Source organism: Podarcis tiliguerta (assembly GCF_965153285.1).
Source record: "Podarcis tiliguerta genome assembly, chromosome: 5".
NCBI lineage: Eukaryota > Metazoa > Chordata > Lepidosauria > Squamata > Lacertidae > Podarcis > Podarcis tiliguerta.
In genome coordinates this window covers 70519942-70539696 of record NC_139538.1, presented here as the reverse complement: position 1 = coordinate 70539696, position 19755 = coordinate 70519942, and the positions used below count along the sequence as shown (strand labels likewise).

Here is a 19755-nt window from a genome sequence, read left to right as displayed (position 1 = left end):
TTTAACCATGGCTACTTAGGAAGGTCTGCATTGATGTTCCAGAACCAGAATTCATTCTGTGATATTGCAGTCAGGTAAACTGACCCAGATGGCTACGTGAGCAGACTCTGAATGTGATGATTAGTACATCACAATTCAGGGAAGCTGTAAGGCAACTTTTTAGAACATTGGCAGCTTGGCCATTGTGAGGAGCGGAATGCTCTCTGTACCACAGAAGGGTTTGAAAGGGCAGAGCAACTGAGGTGAGCAAGGTTCAGGGAGGCTCTGAGGATGAATGTGGATTGCCCAGGACTGGTCTTGCTGCCCAAGGTGGAACAGCAGATGGTGACCTCCCCCAGTCAAGACACATCGTACCCAAGCCTGGCCAAGTTATTTTGGCATCCGAGGCCAAAAATCTCTGAAGCGCTTCACAGTAAAAATGCAGTAAGAATAAATAATTTAACAATTTGCTGCCCTTCTGTGATGTCAGAAATCAGCTCCCTGAGGGGACTCCTTCTTTCTGTCGCATGGTGAGGCCAGCCCTGATTGCTCCTGTAAAATTTTGCAGCTCTTATTGAAGTGCTTTTGTTTCCTTCAAAGCCCCAGTTTAAACCTGATGCATTCAATGTACCCAGGTAACTCTGCACATATCCAGGCTTGCCTCAGCTGCCTGAGTTTCATAGCCTGTAGTTGAGGGTTTGGCTTCACTAAGATACTGGGTGTATACAACACAACACAAATATGTTATTTTTGATTCCCTGGCATTATGTAAGAATATGGGCATAGATTTTCCACGACCTCTGCTTCTAGTGAGAACGATGCTGCATCATGTCCTCTTTATTTTAAAGTTGCTGCTCTCTTCCCTTGTAGCATCAATGGGTGCAATCCAGCATAGCAAGATGTGGTGTTTGCCCGTTCTTTTGGAAATGTCTGTACAAATCCACAACAAGGTTCAGGAGATGCTGATGGTAGGGATCATAACCCCCTCAGACAGTCCCCGGGCAGCACCAGTAGTGCTGGTAGACAAACCTGACGGCTCTATAAGATTTTTTGTTGACTACCGAAAGTTAAATCACGTCACTAAGGCGAACGCCTATCCAATGCCCCACTTAGATGACCTAATTGAGACCATAGGCAGGTGCCATTTCATTACCTGTCTAGACTTGACAAAAGGCTATTATCAAGTAAAAATGTATCCTGAGGACCAGGAAAAGACTGCCTTTAGAAGTCCCCCAGGATTATATGAGTTTAAGGTGAATGCCTTTGGGCTAAAAAATGCGCCAGCGACCTTTCAAAGGTTAGTGGATAGGATCTGCATGGATTAAGGGAGTTCACAGTAGCTTACCTGGATGATATTGCCATTTTTAGTCAGACCTGGTCTGAACATAAAGAGCACCTAGAGTTAGTGCTTGTTGTTGTTTAGTCGTTTAGTCGTGTCTGACTCTTTGTGACCGGAGTTAGTGCTACAAAGAATTAAAGAGATGGGCTTGACCCTTAAGGCTAGTAAATGTCAGATTGGGGACTCAGAAATCAAGTACCTTGGACATATGGTGGATGAGGAATAATAATAAAGCCTTCAGAAACCAAGGTAGAGGCGATTACGAACTGGCCTACCCCTACGTCAAAAAAGAAAGTGAGAGCCTTCCTAGGTCTGGCAGGGTATTATCGAAAATTTATCCCTAAGTTCAGTGAACTAGCTGCACCACTGACCGACCTGACTCGCAAGAAAGAACCGGAGTGTGTTGAGGGGATATCAGCGTGCCAGCAGTCATTTGATGCGCTAAAGAATGCTGACTACCGGACCAGTCCTCATCGCACCGAAAACCATGGCCTAGAGTTTATCATCTTTACAGATGCATCAAATGCCGGGATCAGAGCCATGCTGTGTCAACCGGGAGAGGAAGACAACCTGCATCTGATCACGTATGTCAGCAAGAAATTGCTACCCAGAGAGAAACACCTTTCCACAATAGAAAAGGCATGTTTTGCTATCGTCTGGTCCCTACAGAAGTTGACACCATACACCTGGGGCCGGAAATTTATACAGTGGTACCTCGGGTTCGTTCCAGAGGTCTGTTCTTAACCTGAAACTATTCTTAACCTGAAGCACCACTTTAGCTAATGGGGCCTCCCGCTACTGCTGCGCCGCCAGAGCACAATTTCTGTTCTCATTCTGAAGCAAAGTTCTTAACCCGAGGTACTATTTCTGGGTTAGCGAAGTCTGTAACCTGAAGCGTATGTAACCTGAAGCATATGTAGCCCAAGTTACCACTGTACTGTGCACCGATCATTCACCCTTGCTTTGGTTAAGTACAATGAGAACCAATAGCAAACTGATGAAGTGGGCCCTGTTGCTGCAGAACTTCAATATCACCATAAGAAGCGTAAAAGGGTCCCTGAACATTGTGGCCAATGCATTATCAATAAGACCCAATGATGAAGGTTAACCATGGACAGTTAATAATTTTTCCTGTTGATAACTGAGTTGCCTAAAATGTATCGAAACCTCTGTATAATTGAATGTTTTGCTAATAGGCAATTGTTGTACTAGAGAGTATGGGAAGTTAAATGTATAACGTAAGTGTAAATATGTTTATTTGCTTTAAATGTCTAATGCAGTTTGATCAAGAGTGTAACTCTGTTCAGTTATCCCTCCTGATCAAATTTCCTTAAGGGGGGAGGGATATGGCTTTTGCCCGTTCTTTTGGAAATGTCTGTACAGGGGGAGAGAGAGGTTAATAGGTAGACCAATAGAAAAGCCAGAGGCGGAGCCTATCTGTTTTTAAAAGGCTTAGCCAGAGGTTTAGTCAGTTGGGAAAAAGCAGTTGGGGGAAGGAGCAGTTGGGAAAGCAGCTGGAAGACAGATGGAAATAGAGAGACAGTTAGTGCAGTTGGTTCTTGTGTGAGGGGAGGTACAAGAGTTAGAGACAGGTTAAAATAAGACTAGGAGGGTAAAGGGTAACAGTGTTTCGAATGCATTTAAAGTTTATTTGTGTTTGCAATAAACGACAATCTTCGTTGTTAACTTGAGAACCCCACTGAGACTAAGTGTTTTACTGGGGAGAACCTGGTTGGCGGCAGCAGATTAGTGGTGTACGGGTCAGTGAGACGACCGGGGGCTCTGTTCGAATGCCACACAAGCATCTTCACATGTAATGAGGCTTCTCCTTCCTCTCCTCCTGTCTCGCCTCCCATCTGCTCTCCTCCTGCAGTTGCTCACAAATTCTGCCTCATAAAGTTGGGGGATGCTCCAGAGTAGATTTTGCATGGGTGGGTGGGGGGTATTGTAAGGAGGAGGAGAGGAAAGATAAGTCTTGTTGTGCAAGTAGATTTTCACTATGCAAGCAGGCAGGCAGACATCACTAGATGTCACCAATTGATTTCTTTCTCAATTTTTGTCTGTTCTATAGAGGCAGAGGTGAGACAATGAAAGGTCATTCGCTGATCATCTTCCTCTTGCCTTTGACCACAGTATTAACAGTATGAATGATTTTTCTCTCTGGTCTCATCTTAGTAATTTTGGAAGTGCCTATAATGTATTCAGATCCCTAAAGATTTGCAAGAAGTTTCTGCATATATTGTAGTATAGTTAAGAACCATTTATGAGATAACATTTGATCAAGAATTCATTGTCTTGTTTTAAATAGATTTTTTCCCACTGCCTCAGTGATAGATCACTGTTTTTACTCCTGATGCATAGGGAGAGCGTCATTTCAAAGGAGGCTAGATACAAATCATTTATCACTAAATAGGCTTTTGCCAGATAAGTCAATGGATATATTTTACAAGGTCTCTCTGACACTTGTGGAGGATGTAACGGCTCCTCATGCAGTCGATTGTCAAGTCACTCAACAAATAAAACAAAACTATCAGCAATTTTAGTTTAGAAAATGTAGAAACATCTCTTGCTTTTTCTCTTGCTAAATTTATAACTTGGAACCATTTATTTGAAGTGCACTGTTACAAGCGCATTTGATTGTTCCTCAAGCACTGCACTTCTAAGGGAACTAGGAATGTTGGAGAATTCTACCAGAAAAGGAAGTGAAAATTGCTGCTATTTGCATTCTTCTCCCAAGTCTGGAACAGGTAGCAATCCTTTTAATATGACTGGTATTCGATCACAACATTCTTGGTTTTAGGGTTTTATTTACAGCTAACAACCAATTCCAAATTAACAGTGTGTTTTTGTTGTTTTAACATTGTTTTAATATTTCATTAAAATGAATGATGTGGAAATAATTACCTCATTGCAACATAAGCTTTCATGGACTACAGTCCACTTCCAATCCAAGTAACTTTATTGTACTAGCCATTGGCCATGACAAATCTGAGTCAAGAATAAATACAAGCAAAAGGTGTCATGCCACACATAATGGTCTCTATTTAGATCTCTGCGTCTCTCTTACAGTTCACTGCTATAATGTCCAGGGTCTTCTTTCTGATCTTTTTGGCCACCAGATCAAAAAGGGTGACATTATGAGTCCCTGAAGCGTTTACATCGCTAACAAGAAGAGGAGGAGGAGGAAGAGAGGGTCCTATGGTGTAGTGTGGTGTAGTGGTTAAGAGCAGTAGACACATAATCTGGTGAACCAGGTTCACGTCCCTGCTCCACCACATGCTGCTGCTGGGCCACTTGGGCTACTTTTCTGAAGTCTCTCAGCCTCACTCACTTCACATAGTGTTTGTTGTAGGGGAGGAAGGGGAAGGAGAGCCTCTTTGAGACCCTTAGGGTAACGATAAAGCGGGATATTAAATCCAAGCTTTTCTTCTTCTTCCTGTGACCATTTCTGGCTGGAAGAGCCAGGAGCTTTTGATTCAGCTACTGGCAGGCTGCAGTAGCTGGCTGGTCAGCTATCAGGACTATACAAATCTGATTGTCATCTAGTCCAACTCCCTGCAATGCAGGAATCTTGCTCACAACCGTCCCTGGGTAGGCTTGAACCACCTACTTTCTGGATAAGAGCCAGATACACTGACCCCTTGTGCCACAAGAGGTTGAGTCTTCAAGGTTGGCAGAGAGGTATGGAGAACCACATTTTACTCCTGAGCCACAGGCTCCTCATCCGTAGTATAAGCTTTTTGCTTTGGCCCAGTGAGGCAGCTTTTATGTTCTAAAAAAGCAGGCTGACTGCTTGACTTCACCACTCTAGGTTCAACACTTATCTCTAGTCCTGTGAAATAACTTTCTGAGGTCAGATTACTGTAATCTCAATACACCAACCCGTTTTTTTCCTCCACAGGGAGCATGTAGCATGCAGGCTGAATTGTTGTAAAGCTGTTTTCCCCCTCCTAACTTAATCCTTTTATCAATAGTTTTAGAACTTGCTTTATGATGATAAGTAGTGCTTATTGTGGATCTTATTTTAAATGTCAAACATGCCTCCTTTTTGATATGTAGTTAGATCTCATTGGACAGCATTATCATTTGCAAACAGAATATGTATGTAATCATTTTTATGTTCAGCCATGAATCACTGTATAAATTGTTTTAATAGATTAAAATATGTTATAAAACTAGATTAAAACAAGTTATAAAACCATATAATAATTTTAAAGGGACTTTATTTTATTAAGCAAGATTATGGCTTAGTATAATGTGGAATATAAATTGTCGGCCTAAGTTTGAGATTTTAAAGCAGTTGGATCTGCATTCATTAAGGGGCTTAAGTATGCAGTAAATACCCCATGCACTGGGCCTAGAGACAAGCCTTTTTAAACTTCAGTAACAAGAAATAATTGCAAAATAAAAATAATGCAATTTTGCTGGTTGAATATGGAGGCAAATAAAAATAATGCAAGTATTGGCTTTTGTTTAAATCCTTGCTAGAGGCAACTCTGAAGAGCTTAAATCTTGCCCACTAACAATGCCTCTTTAGCAGATGGTAGAATAGGTACTGACCCTTTATCTTCTTCGAAGGATGAAAAAGGTAGTCTTTTGTGGTCTTCTGGGTCAAGATGTTGTGAAGTATGCATTGTTTGTGGTTCTTTATTACTGAGTTTTTGATAAGCCTCCAGGTATCTGCTTTCCTGAGTGCTTATATGGGAGCAGGGGGACAGGGATGTGGTTGTTGATGGCCACATGGAACAGGGGGAGGATTGTGTCAAACATATAAAGGGAGGCCAACTGAACTCTAGCTCAGAAGGACTGGAGGAACTTTCCTAAATTGGGTCCTTGTGGAGCTACCAGAAGGGTTATACAGCTGCCTGAGGTCTAAAGATAGGAAGGTTGCCTCTGCTTAATCATTTTGAAATAAGTCTGAACCCAGGACCACCTCTGTCCATATAGTGAAGACTAAGTTTCAGGTAGCAGATTATTGGGTGCTGGGGAGCAGTTGTGAGGTGTTGAAGGACAGAGCTGTGTGTGCCACATGGCCTGCCTTGCGTCACCTGCTTTCATTTTCACCAGATGATGCTGTCCTATCCCCAGTGTTGAAGTTAGATCTACCTGCCAATCTAGTCAGCTTCTGTATGAGGAATGGGATGGAAGGGTGGCCAACATGTTGCGTCTTGTTGCAAAATGTCTGGGCTGCGTTCCGCCTTGCCTGTACCACCCGCTTCCAAAAACTGTATGTCTTTCATTAGTTTTGGTTTTCACTTTTAGAAAAATGTAGAAGTTCTACTTCGCTGAAAGGGGAAATGCCTAATGCACAAATTATAAACTGACAAATATTCTTCTCAGCCCTAATTTATTAATAAAAAGGGCTTTTATGGACAAGTTAATAGCAAATGCTATTAGCATGACATTTTTTCTGCAGTGCAAATTAATACTGGTGGTATGTGTCTGAAACAGTCACACAGATGTTTGACTCACAGTTGTGACTTGCACATCACCCAGAATGAGAAAATGCACCTCCCTAAAGCAGTAGTTCTCAAAGGGAATGGCGTGCCATAGTGGTGAGGCATGAGAGGATGGCAAGTGTGGCAGGAAGAGTCAAGGACGATCAAACTCATTGATGTTTTTATGCATACTTAAGGTACAAATGTAAGAGCCTCATTTATAATAATTTTTTGGGAATGATTCGTGTTCTTATGTAGCTGCGTTAGGAGGTTTGGAGGCAGTGGCCACTGGGAAGACCGGATGCTGGATTAGATGGGCCATTGGCCTGATCCAGAAGGGCTCTTCTGGTGTTCCTAGGAGGAGCAGGATAAGAGGGCTGAGAGTGATGGAGCTGGAGAGGTGAGGATGTCTTTCCGCAGCTGACATTAAGTCAAGCCCAGTTGTGCTCTTCTTTTAATGGTGGTGTTGGTGATGGTTTGTTTTAAAAAAAATTAAAATAGAATCAGAACAAGACAAATTCTTGGAGGAATTTTTAGTTGTCTGTCATTTTAATCCTACCCTTTTCTCAAGGAGTTCAGGGTACATAGCTCTTCTTCTTTCTCCTCTCCATTCTGTTTTATTCTTGCCACAGCCCTGTAAGAGAGTTCAGGCTCAAAGACTGGCCTGAGATCACCCAGTGAACTTCATGTGTGGATCTGAGCCTGGCTGCAGGGGCTCTTAAGTCAGATGTAATGTGGACACCACATAGGCATCTGGTAACTAAATGGAACCTCCATGTTTAGAGGCAGTGTACCTGTGAGTACCATGTGTTTCTAGAGACAAACAGGAAATGGCCATCACCCCTCATAACAAGGTTGTGACCTAGTTTAGTAGTCATTATTGCTGGTACATTGTTTTGTACCCTGCTTGCTATGACTAGCAGTGACAAATATGGAACCAGATATTGACCATCTTGTTAGCCAAAGGCAGGCCCAAGTTTATGTTGATTAAAATCGTTCTTCATTTTAAATATTGTATTGTTTTTCCTGTTTTTTGTGTGCACTACAAATAAAATATGTGCAGTGTGCATAGGAATTCATTCATATATTTTTTTCAAAATATAGTCCGGCCCCCAACAGTGTCTGAGGGACAGTGAACCGGCCCTCTGTTTAAAAAGTTTGAGGACCCCTGGTCTAGAGAAAGAAGTCTGAGAACCATTGCCCTAAAAAGAAATTAGTGATTGCATTAAAGTTGCATATGCTGATGCAGTAGTTGCCGGCAGGGCTGTGTTGCTCTCCTGTATTCCCAGTGCTGAACTGGCTCCTGTATTCCCAGTGCTGAATCTTAGGAAGGACAAGGTCGCAGGGATCTTGGCATTGTGTAGGTACAGTGTCAGGAGCACTGGATTAGCTCTTTCACTGTGTCCACACCACACCAAGCTTCCCACTGTATTGGAGTAATTTAGTGCTAGATAGGAAAGTATATAAGCCTAAATTCAGTAAAAAGAAATACATAGTACTAGAGAGTGTGGAAAAAAGAAGTTGAGAAAGTGGGTCTCCTATGCTCACCTAAATTTACTAGCAAATGTTGACAGATTAGGTTTGCTGTTGTCCACATTCTTAAGAAACAACACTTGTAGGACCTGGAAACTGGATGGAGACTTCACCTTGTCAGTGAAAGAAAACAGATTATTCTCTGTGAGCTCAGACAGATAATGAGGAGTACATCATTTTTGAATAGTGTTGCTAAAAGGAACACAGGAGTTTGCAACCATTTATAGAGGTAGTAAAAATTAAGGAGGCATTGAAGTTGACAAGTATCAATCCCTCAGCTACTAGAATTGATGGGACTCTGAGTTTGTCTCCCCTGCATTGAATCACTTCAGTTAAAAGGTTGTCAGTGATTTAGAATCCATTTATAGAAAATGCATTCTGTTTTATCTCCTGTAGAAAGCACAGGTTTTCAGTGTCAAAGCTAACCTAATACAGTTCTCTTTATTATAAGACCACAGGTACATTTGTCAGATTTGGAAAACACAAATGAAATGCCTTTATTTTATACTCTGGGGATGGAAAACTTTGGCCCTCAAATGTTGTTTGGCTCCACCTCCCATCAACTCCAGTTTAGGAATACCTTGGTAACGGCTATTTTTGAAAATGCCAACCAAGGTTTTCATAATAGCTCTGAAAGCTGTCCATCACCACCCTATCATGCAGAAACTCTTCAAAAGTCCACCTTATCTCATTAATTTCTTTTTCTCGCACCCACCCACTCAATCTGGATGGTGCAATCAGGATTTGATAAGGTCAATTACTACTACTAAATTAATATAATAATGTGAACAGAGCCAGTTTGCCACTCAAATTAATATTTATTATCACAGCAACACAAAGAGTCCAAAAAGTAAATTGAGTAGTGTGGTAAAATGATTTTATTTGCCAAAGGGACATAGGTTGAGCAACTGAGTAATGCTTTGCTTTGAGATTATTGCCAAAATAGTTCATGCATAGTTTCAATCCAATACAGTGGAAATTGTTATGGCTTCTACCATATTAAATGAACTTATTTGGAACTGCCCCCATGTCAAGTAGTCAGATTGGATATTTTAAGATGCAAGATGGTGACCTCTATCAAGTGTTGCCAGTTTCAGCCACAATACCTTATGATATGATCAATTATAAGTAATTAATTTATTGGGGTTGAGCCCCATTAATATCTTATACAGTGGTACCTCGGGTTAAGAACTTAATTCATTCTGGAGGTCCGTTCTTAACCTGAAACTGTTCTTAACCTGAGGTACCACTTTAGCTAATGGGGGCCTAACACTGCCGCTGCGCCGCCGCAACACGATTTCTGTTCTCATCCTGAAGCAAAGTTCTTAACCTGAGGTACTATTTCCGGGTTAGCTGAGTCTGTAACCTGAAGCATCTGTAACCCAAGGTACCACTGTAGTACATTCTGGAATGTACACTAGATTGACTTCATAGGCGTCAACTATAGGGTATTTTATATGGGTGCTCAGCACTCACAGTGCAGGCTCTGACGTGACTTCCCGTTTCTACTGAAAGTCGTGCCAGAGCCCGAAGCGACCTCTGAGACTATGCCGGAGATCCTACCAGGCCTCCGATTCAACCTCAGACCCCAAAGTGACCTCTGAGACTATGCCGGAGACCCTACTAGGCCTCCGATGCAACTTCTGGTCATGTTGGTTCTGGTCATGTTGGAGGTCTTGTGAGGCCTCAGACGTGATCTCCAAGGCCCTGCCAGGCCTCGGAAGCATTTCTGCGGCACATTGATGTCATGACGTTGTGGCTCAGGTGCCTGTGGGCACCCATAACCTGGGGCCCAAGTTGGCACCTCTGATTCATCTATAGATGCAGCTTTTTCATCCATGTGTGGGTGTAATTATAGTCCTGTAAGTAATATGTACTCATAAAATATTTTGACATGGATTCTTGGAATAATACCGTTGTAAACCACCCTGAAAATGTCTAATTGAAGGGTGGTATAGAATTTTTTTAACAGAGAAGGCAAAATTTTGCCCACTCCAATGCCTGGGGTGGCTGATCTTGTGTATATCTGAGACCCTTCCCTGGTAGATTGACAGATGATACTCATTGTCAGTTGGGCTGCAAGCTATGATACTGCTTTGTTGAGGGTGAGGTTAGACTTGCTGATAATACATAATAGCCCTGTTGAGCTTTAACGTTTAATGGGGAATGTTTGGGCAACCTTGCTTTATGTTTAGTGAATCAACACTTCTAGGCCCCTTTGACCAATTCTCTTGTTGGCCAGAATACATTTCTGAGTTCTATGCTCTCCTTTACCTGTGGAGATTTCCATGTACAGCTTTCCATGTACCCCAGTTCCTGCTACTCAGAAGGCTTTCAAGATGCACCAGTTTCTTCTAAGTCCCACAGACCAATGCATTCTACAATCTCATTGCCTAGGGTAAGCTTTCCAGCCTACTCTCTCATCTTAAACGCATGGTTAGGAATCTGTAGCCCTCCAGATTTTGCTGGACTATAATTCCCATTAGCCCCATGTAACATGAGCAAAGGTCAAGGATGATGGGAGTTATAGTACAACAACATCTGGAGAAACAGGCTAAGATCACCTGCTTAAACAGAAGAGAAATTGTGCCAACCATGTGTTTTCTCATTTCCCCGGTCACTTTTTTCTCAATCATTTCCAACGAAATGACTGCAGTAGTTTACAATAGTTCTATATTCATAAAGGCTACACTATAGCATTTGCGTATTTGTACTCATTCGACTGTTCACCTGCCTCCCCCCATTTGATTTCAGTTACATTCTATGGTGCTTTTTATTTATAGTATGTAAGGATATACACAGTGTGTTGGGTTGAATAAACGACAGACGACGTGGTGGGATATCATCCGGGAGGCAACTCGTAGCAGGAGGCTAGGAGTCTCCCTTTTATTGTATTATTGGGCTCAATTGCCCCATCTATGGTGGCTGCTGATTGGATGCAGCCAACAGCGTGAACAACGTGGGTACAACGTTCAGGCATTGCACATGTTACATACAGAGAACATACGCATCAGAGAAAGAGAGCACAGAACATAACAACCAGAGATAACTACCTAAGATAGATAGGGGTGTCTTACGCAGGGATTATACAGAGTGCACTTAACATTCTTCTAGTCTGTGGTAATAAACATGGGAAGTTTATAGTTAGATTAGGGGGTCATGACATCAGCTAAGCTTAGGGATCTTTCCGTGCCAGGGACGGGCACAGAAGGCACAAAGTAAGGCACTTTTCACTTACGCAGTGTCTCTGAGATATACCAGGGAACAGACAGACACAGACCATCTAAGGGTGGGGGGATATACCAGGGAACAGGCAGACACAGACCAGCAAAGGGTGGGGGGGAAAGAATCCCGTTTTAGGCATACACACAGGGATCCAGAAAACTCACTCTACAACAGTGAAGAACAGATTTGCTGTTATAATTACTTTGTATTTGTTTAACTGCCTACTAATCACTATAGCAAATTCCAACATACTATATACCATGTTTACCTTTTTGTCCTCCTATTTCTCATGTTTTAATTAGTTTTTTTATTGCTTAAGAAGAAGCCTTTTGAGTTTGAATTTAAAGAACAGTAATGATTGCTTCTCCTTTGGAAATGAGAAATGTAAATCTGTTGGTGTTCTTGTATGATCATGTGGATTGTGCTATAATACACCAGAACTGCAGTGGCAATCAGGAGTACAAACAAAAGGCAGGAATGACTGTTATGGAATAAAGAGAAATCGAAGTATTTGTCAGATGCTGCTGGTGGTTGCTCGTGAGTAACCAGGCAGGACTCCGACCTGTCTTTTACAAGTTTTATTGTGCAAACTATTTACAGTGCAGATCTACAAAGTTCATGTCCGTCTTGGTCACTTGCAGAATCTGGGAGTTGCCCCTTCCGGCTACTCCCCCGACATAAGAACTTCGGCACCCCAAGCCTCCTCCTCCCCTCCTCGCGTTTCACCCCTCTGCGCAAGCTGGGTGATGGAAGTGGCGTGCGTCCCTCCTGGCCGGCCTGGCGAGGTGAGGCTCTCAGCAGCATCCTTGAGCCCTTTCCTCGCTTGGCTGGCCCCTTCCCTCTCTTCTCCACTGGAGGTGTGGCTTTTCCCACCACTGGAAGAGGAACTGCTTCTCAGGAGTTTTGGAGGTTCTCTGTATCCCAACGGCCCCGCTGCCTCCCTTCCCTGTTCTGATGGTAGTCCCCTGACAATATTGAAAAAGAACAAGCCTGTACCCTGCCATCACTTCTGAATGGTTGTTGTTTAAGGAGCATTCTTTGGGGGGGGGGTTCAAAACACCACCACCATGCTGTCTATGTATCTCCCCTTTGAAAAGCTAGCATTAGAGTACTCAATTAATTTTGTATGTTCTAAAAACACTGACATTTCAAAAGTGTAGCTGTTCCACCAACTTTTCCAGCCTCCTGCACTTACATATCAACCTTTTCAAGCTGTACCATCAGCAGGTGCTGCCCGCTCAGTAATTATGGGCCTTGTCAGTGGTGGTTCCCCGTTTGTGGAATGCCCTCCCTGACAAGGAGCATCTGTCTCCCTCATTGACTTTCAGAGGAATTACAGATACTGTAAATATACTATATATACAGATTCTATTGACAACCTTGAAATGTTTTTTGCTGGAAGAATGGGTGAAGTTTTAAAATGTGTTTAGATGTTTTTAACTGTTTTCAATATGCCCCCCCCCCCATATATTTACTGTCTTGTCTGATCAGGCATATGCTTGGCACCCTATCTGTAAGAAGGCGAGTGCATTAAACATGTGGGGAAGGCATATCATGCTTCTGCTGCTAAATCAGGTTTAGAATGAGCATTTTGCTATTTCCAGGTTACTTTTTGATCATTTGGTGTGATATAGGATGCCAGCTATGAGGTAGAAAGTGGCAGAGCAACATAAATGCAGGATCCATCATGCAATGAGGGGTGGATAACAGCAATTGACAGACCTATCTTCCGCAATTTCTTTAACCTCCTTGTACATTCATCTAGGCCAAATGACCATCACTATATCTTATGGGAATTAATTCCACAAGTTAATTATAGATTCTGTGTGGAAGTGCTTTTCTCTTCTCTGTCCTGAGTCTGCTGCCAATCAATTTAATTGAATGACCCCAAGTTCTTATACTGTGAGAGGATTCCCCCCGCCCCCCGTCTGTCTCCACTTCATCCACAGCAGACCTTGAAATGTTGTAACCTTTCCCTTTTCTCCTTTTTTGAGCCCTATGCAGGCTGTACAGTGAAGTGTAGAAAATAAACAGATGGGGGCAGGGATGAGGGCACTAGCTTCGCTTCCTATACCATTGTTCCCATCTCCTTCAACTTGCGGAGGGGGGCAGTGAAGAGGGAAGCCTCCAGTATGCATGGAGGCTTTTCACATGATTTGGAACCCTCATTTTTCAGTGTTGCAAAATGCTTGGGGCTTTCCCCGGGATCCTAGAGGCTCCTCTTTTCACACCGTTGCCCTCTGTGAGTTGAGAGTTGAGGGGATAGAGTGGGCAGAGAGAGCACACATCTTCCTGCTGCAGCCCCAAGTGTGTTTTCCACCTTTCATTGTAAAGCTTGCATAGATGCTTTTCTGCTTATTTTCCTTATGTATGGCATATGGTATTATTGTTTGGGTGTTTGCTGTATCAGGGGTGAAGATACAAAAATCCAATAGCTACAGGTCTTCTCTGCCCTTGAGTGCTTTTTGCTCAGCCCTTCAGTCCTGGTTCTGATAAGTTATTACAAGTGATAATTCACTGTTCTCAATATCAATATTTCAGCTCTTTCTTCAGGGCCTGTAGGTTGCTCATCCTTCCTTCTTAAACCTTTCTCCTCTCAATTTATAATAGTTGCAGGACAAGCTCAGGGAGACTCCCAGACTAACAGCTACTAGGTCCAACAGGCTAAGCTAGGTAGAGCAAGGGCAGGGCAGCCCATCCTGTTTCACAGCCTGAGGTGGAGTTGCCACCTTTGGTTGAGCAAAATATGGGACAGGTTGGGGGGAGAGGGTTGGAGGGCACACACACACTCATGAAACCAAATCCTCCCCCCGTTTGTGAAGTGGGGTTCCCTGCATTCGGTCTCCCAACTCCCTCACCACCCAGGCCCTGCTCTTCCCCTTGACTCACGTAGCTGCAGAGGAGCCAGGGGTAGATGGCCAGCTTTCCACAGGTGACTTGAGCCACCAGACTTTTACCCATGGATAAAGTGAAAAGGTTCTGGCCAAAAAGAAGGTACAGTGGTACCTCGGGTTAAGTACTTAATTCGTTCCGGAGGTCTGTTCTTAACAAGTACTATTTCTGGGTTAGCGGAGTCTGTAACCTGAAGCGTATGTAACCTGAGGTACCACTGTACTTTAATGCAGTTTAAGTCCATTCTATCCTTATACAGTATAATTTGTGTATGTATTGTCCCTGATATTGCCTGATATTTAAGTGCTTTCTAAATGTGCCTTGTTTCCCCCCATTTTTTCCAACAGCACATTATCAGCTTTCCAACTGCATACTTCCTTCCATTGTGAAAACTGTTTAACCTTACCTTGCTTTCTATTCTTTAGCCATTTACCAAACCAGCATCTTATCCCATGACTGCTGACTCAAGTAGCTTTGGTGAGAGACTTTGTTAAAAGCTTTTTCAGTCTTCGAGTATATACAGGGTCTGCCAGATAACTCTGTGTACCCTACTGACACTCAACTATAAATTTCTAACTCTTGTGGTAATGGAGAGCACAGAGAAAATAACTTTTTTGTACTTTTGAAAATGTCAGAAACGGTTTCCTGGAAATAGAAGCACCCTGGAAGGCAAAAGCATATATGTGCCTCTCTAGAAAACTGCAGTTGGAGACCGTAAAACAGAGCTCTAAAAATAGACAATTCATTCTTTAAAATATGCCATGCAGCTGCATGGAGGAAGTAACCACATTGATGCTCATGGCTTTTTGGCAGTGATTCGTGTGAGCTTAGGAGCACATTTTTCACCTGGCCTTCTTGCATGAATCGCTGCTGGGAATTGTCACTGCTCACTGTTGTTGCCGTGCTCATATGTTACCACTTCCATGGGCCTCTCAGCACTGAGGATTCAGAGGCTTATTAACTACCTCTCAGTATGCTGTTTCTCTAGTGTTTGGGAGATACATTGGTCTCTGGCAAGCTTTCTATGACTGTCTCTATGTTTTATAGCCAGCACTGAGGTTTTGCTTGTCTGTAGTTACTGATCAATACATTTTCTGTATGCCCTTTGCAATCTTCTTTATTACATCAGGATATAAACAGTCTGTTCAAATATGAATTAGGTAGCAATTTCATCACATTTATGTACCCAGCTTAAACAAAGCTCCTTCATTTCATCCTTGAGTTTGGGTCATATATTCCTGGATTACTGTGCTTCTTCTCTTCGACCAAACTGCTCTTCAGTCACTAATAGATGAACAATCTGTCATAAGCAGTATTGGCCTTATTTTATCATAGGTGTATTCACCATTTTGGCCCTATTTTGGCATCCCTTTCCCCTTTTAAATTCATATTTCCAATTAGCCTTCTCTAATGTTGACTCTTGCCAAGAAAATTTTAATTGTGCGCCATGTCTCCTCCTGGCCTTTGTTGTTGTTGTTGTTGTTGTTGTTGTTACTCATAACAAAACTCATTTTCTCTGCCCCAGTCCATAAATGGCTTAAGGGTAAGTTTGTATCTAGAGCAGAGCATTTTAAAAGTTCAGACTAATGATATACTAATGATATATTTCTAGCTCAATTTCATTGTAAGGACCACTGTGAGCTACAAGGTGGTTTTGGCAGCTGAAATAGTTTAATTATACACATGAGGGCTGAGCAAAAATTATTAACATCTAGTAAATAAAATGCCTCCCTTTTGAACAAACCAGTAATAACAACAATTTTGCATGGTGCCTTCTTTAGAAAGCATCCACCTTGCTCCTAGAGACGACCACACTATGGGTTTCATCTTGGACTGGGTAGATTTATATACCCAACCAGACACAGGTATCTGAGATAGTGTGGCTCACAGTGTGCTCACTCAATGGAGCAACATGAATGCAACTAGGAAACCACCTTCAGTGGACACTGTTGCTGCCACGGCTGATGTGAGCAGCTCTTCTGCCTGCAAAAAGTTGCTTGTGTCAGTTGCAGCAGCCAGCAAAATGTGGAAACTTGGGAAAGCATTTATGCTGCACCCTAGAAATTATGCATTAGAGGCAACTGCTGCATTGTATACTGTAAGCACTACCATTTTATATGCATTATGGGCTGTAGGTCAGTGGTAGAACAACTGATTAGCATTGCAGAAGGTCCCAGGTTCATTCCCTAGCATCTCCAAGCACAGGACTGGGAGAGACCCCTGTCTGAAACCCCAAAGACCTGCTGGCAGTCAGTGTTAACAATACAGAGTTAAGATGGAACTAATGATCTGATGCAGCGTAAGAATGTAAAAATAGCCCTGCTAGATCAGGCCAATTGCCCATCTAGCTTAGCATCCTGTTCTCAGAGTATAGTGAAGCTTTTAATGTTTGATGTTTTATTGTGTCCTCAGTCAGATGGGCAGGGTACAATTAAGTACAGTGGTACCTCGGTTTAAGTGCTTAATTCGTTCCGGAGGTCCGTTCTTAACCTGAAACTGTTCTTAACCTGAAGCACCACTTTAGCTAATGGGGCCTCCTGCTGCCACCGCGCTGCCAGAGCACGATTTCTGTTCTCATCCTGAAGCAAAGTTCTTAACCTGAAGCACTATTTCTGGGTTAGCGGAGTCTGTAACCTGAAGCGTATGTAACCCGAGGTACCAGTGTATTGTTGTTATTAGAGCAGATCCCATGGCAAGGCTTTCAGCAGGACCTGAGTGCAACAGCACTTGCAAGCCCAGGCACAGAAACCTGAGGTTGCCGGAGCAGGATTGTGATAGGTGGAAAGGAAGACAGAACAGTATCTTGTGATTGAAATGGCCACAACTTTATTGATTACAGATGGCAGTAGACTTTGGTATAGGCATTGGGTATGGACCCTGAATAAACCTGCCCGTTTGTTGGTTGATTGAGCTGGAAACTTATTCAGAAGGGAGAGGGGATGCCACAAAAATGCCCAGCAAGAACTGGAAGGATAAAGGTTCAAATCGCCATACACCCATGAAGCTCACTGAGTGACCTTGGGCCAATCACTCTCTCAGCCTAACCTACAGGGTAGTTGTAAGGTTTAAAGGGAAAATTCTATGATTCTCTGATCAAAGGGGTATGGGTGAGAGAGAGCAGCCATTGTGTTTTGCTTTTTGCTTGGTGACATGTACACAGCAGACAAAATTCCCCTGCTGAAAGTATATAATCTGGAAAAGAATTTTATCCTAGCACAAATACCAACTGGATTTCTACTTAAAGCATTCTGTGTGCCTGACTGGTTTAGCACTGCTTCTTTCTGGGGATAAGGGCAACCTCGATGCCACCAGGGGAACTCTCCTTTGCATATATAATGGGGGTACTCACCATGTGAATACGAATATTAAATTTATTGCAGGGAGTTGGGCTGTAACACATATTGTGAGAATTGTCCTAATTGTGTCATTAGATGAGAGCAGTATTGAGAAAGCCATATATTACACAGAAACACACGGGGAAAATTGATCCTTTCTCTTAAAGGTCTGCATTAACTTGGTAGAGGAAAGGTGTGGTAGGGCTAAATTCCTTGTAGCAAGATTATGAACAGAATTGGAACATGCACCTGCTAACAGCTAGGAGGAGGTTAAAATGAAAAGAACTGAACTTGGAGTTGTTGTAAATCACTCTAATTTAGCAAGTGCCTTCAAGTTGTATTCTTGTCGCTAGGGTGAGCACCTCTTTCACAGTGATTAATGAGATACAATGGAAACCATGAAAAGAAAGGCACTATCTTAAGCTGTTTTTTTTGTAGCAATCCCAAAACTTTAAGTAAAAAAGAGGAAGTTGAACTCATATAACTGTCCAATTTTGGAGAATGTCAGCATTTGTATGTGGTGTGTAAACTCTCCCTGGCCTGATTTAGAATGGGTTCAAGCAAATGATTTCAAGACAAATAAAAATAAAAGATTGCATCTGAAGCCCTACAAAGTAGACGCATTGAAATTGATGAGCATGATTAACCCCAGTCAGTTCATTCTAATGAGCCTACTTATTTGGGGTGGGGAGGGGATATAGCAGTAACAGTGTATAATGGCAGCATTGCTGCAACATCCATGTTAGGCACATTGTGAAATTGCATTTCCCTTGATTCTTGGCTGGTCTGGACACTGCTGTGCATGTTCACTATGAACGGACTTTGCTATGCATTGCCAATGGAGGCTACACCACAAAACCTGGCTTGCTTCTCTTGCCACCAGCCAGTAATGTGGTAACAGGGGAAAAAACAGGGAGGAAGCATCAAGTCATTCAGAATGGAACTGTGTGATTTGAATTTGTCAAGTTTGCTTTTTGAATGCCCTCCAAGAAATTAAGCACCCCTCAACACCATTCATCTGGGATTGCCAACAGTCATGCAGAAATGGTTTCAGACATTCATGAAATGTATTTACTCATGTTTCAAATATAAGTCTGAGAGTGCTGACAATCACTTTGCAGTGTCTGTCACCATTCAATGGTGTATCCCTTAGTGTTACAGTCACTTGCACCATCTGCTTGGGATGATCAACATTTGCACAGGATTGCTGATAGTGATTCATTATACCAGGGGCTAGCAAACTTTTTCAGCAGAGGGCCAGTTCACTGTCCCTCAGACCTTGGGGGGGGCTGGACTATATTTGGGGGGGGGGGGCGGATGAATGAATTCCTATGCCCCACAAATAACCCAGAGATGCATTTTAAATAAAAGGGCACATTCTACTCATGTAAAAACACACTGATTCCCGGACCGTCCGCAGGCCGGATTTAGAAGGCGATTGGGCCGGATCTGGCCCCCAGGCCTTAGTTTGCCTACCCATGCATTAAACTGTGGAAGTTCACTGTATCAAATATATTGTAACTCTTTAAAGTAACACTCCTTATGTTAAACACAGAAACCAAACAGCAAAGGATTGTAGCCAGATGAATGCACTATTAAATCATTATTACCGAGACAACTATGGTTTATTTGCTTGTAGCAGTTCAGTGAGAAAAAGAGACGTGCTGAGTTATGAGCTTTCAATGCCCAGATGCCTCCTGACAGTCTTTAAAACATTTAGCATTCTTACTACTGGGACAGGTGGATCTGTCAGTTTCAGTTTCTCATTTCCTAATCTGTTTGATAATACTCATGAAAATTCACCAGCATTTTAGTGTTAATTTTTCCCTAATATACATACATTTTTGCAAATCAAATGTGTCATTCCTACCCTTTGGTTTGCCCTTATCCCCTCCTTTGCAAAGAGGACTCTGGAGGTTGGGACATAAATAAGAGGGAGTTGAGGAGAGTGACGTTGGGTCTGAAGGCCAATTCAGAAAGGAGAAGGAGCCTGGCTTTATAAGTCTGCTGCTCC

The 19755-nt window shown here is 42.6% G+C and overlaps 1 protein-coding gene across 2 annotated transcripts in view; it reads left to right on the top strand.

The window, feature by feature from the left end:
- The window catches only part of LOC310677313 (uncharacterized protein), a 728781-nt gene that overhangs the window by 533356 nt on the left and 175670 nt on the right, over positions 1-19755 (top strand). The window contains exons 16-17 of one of the 2 annotated variants that reach the window (XM_083440141.1): positions 850-947; positions 1833-1957. The exons of the other annotated variant lie outside the window; for it this stretch is intronic. The gene's annotated coding sequence lies outside the window, so the exon portion shown is untranslated. The remainder of the gene's footprint in view (positions 1-849; positions 948-1832; positions 1958-19755) is intronic. 2 annotated transcript variants of the gene reach the window in all.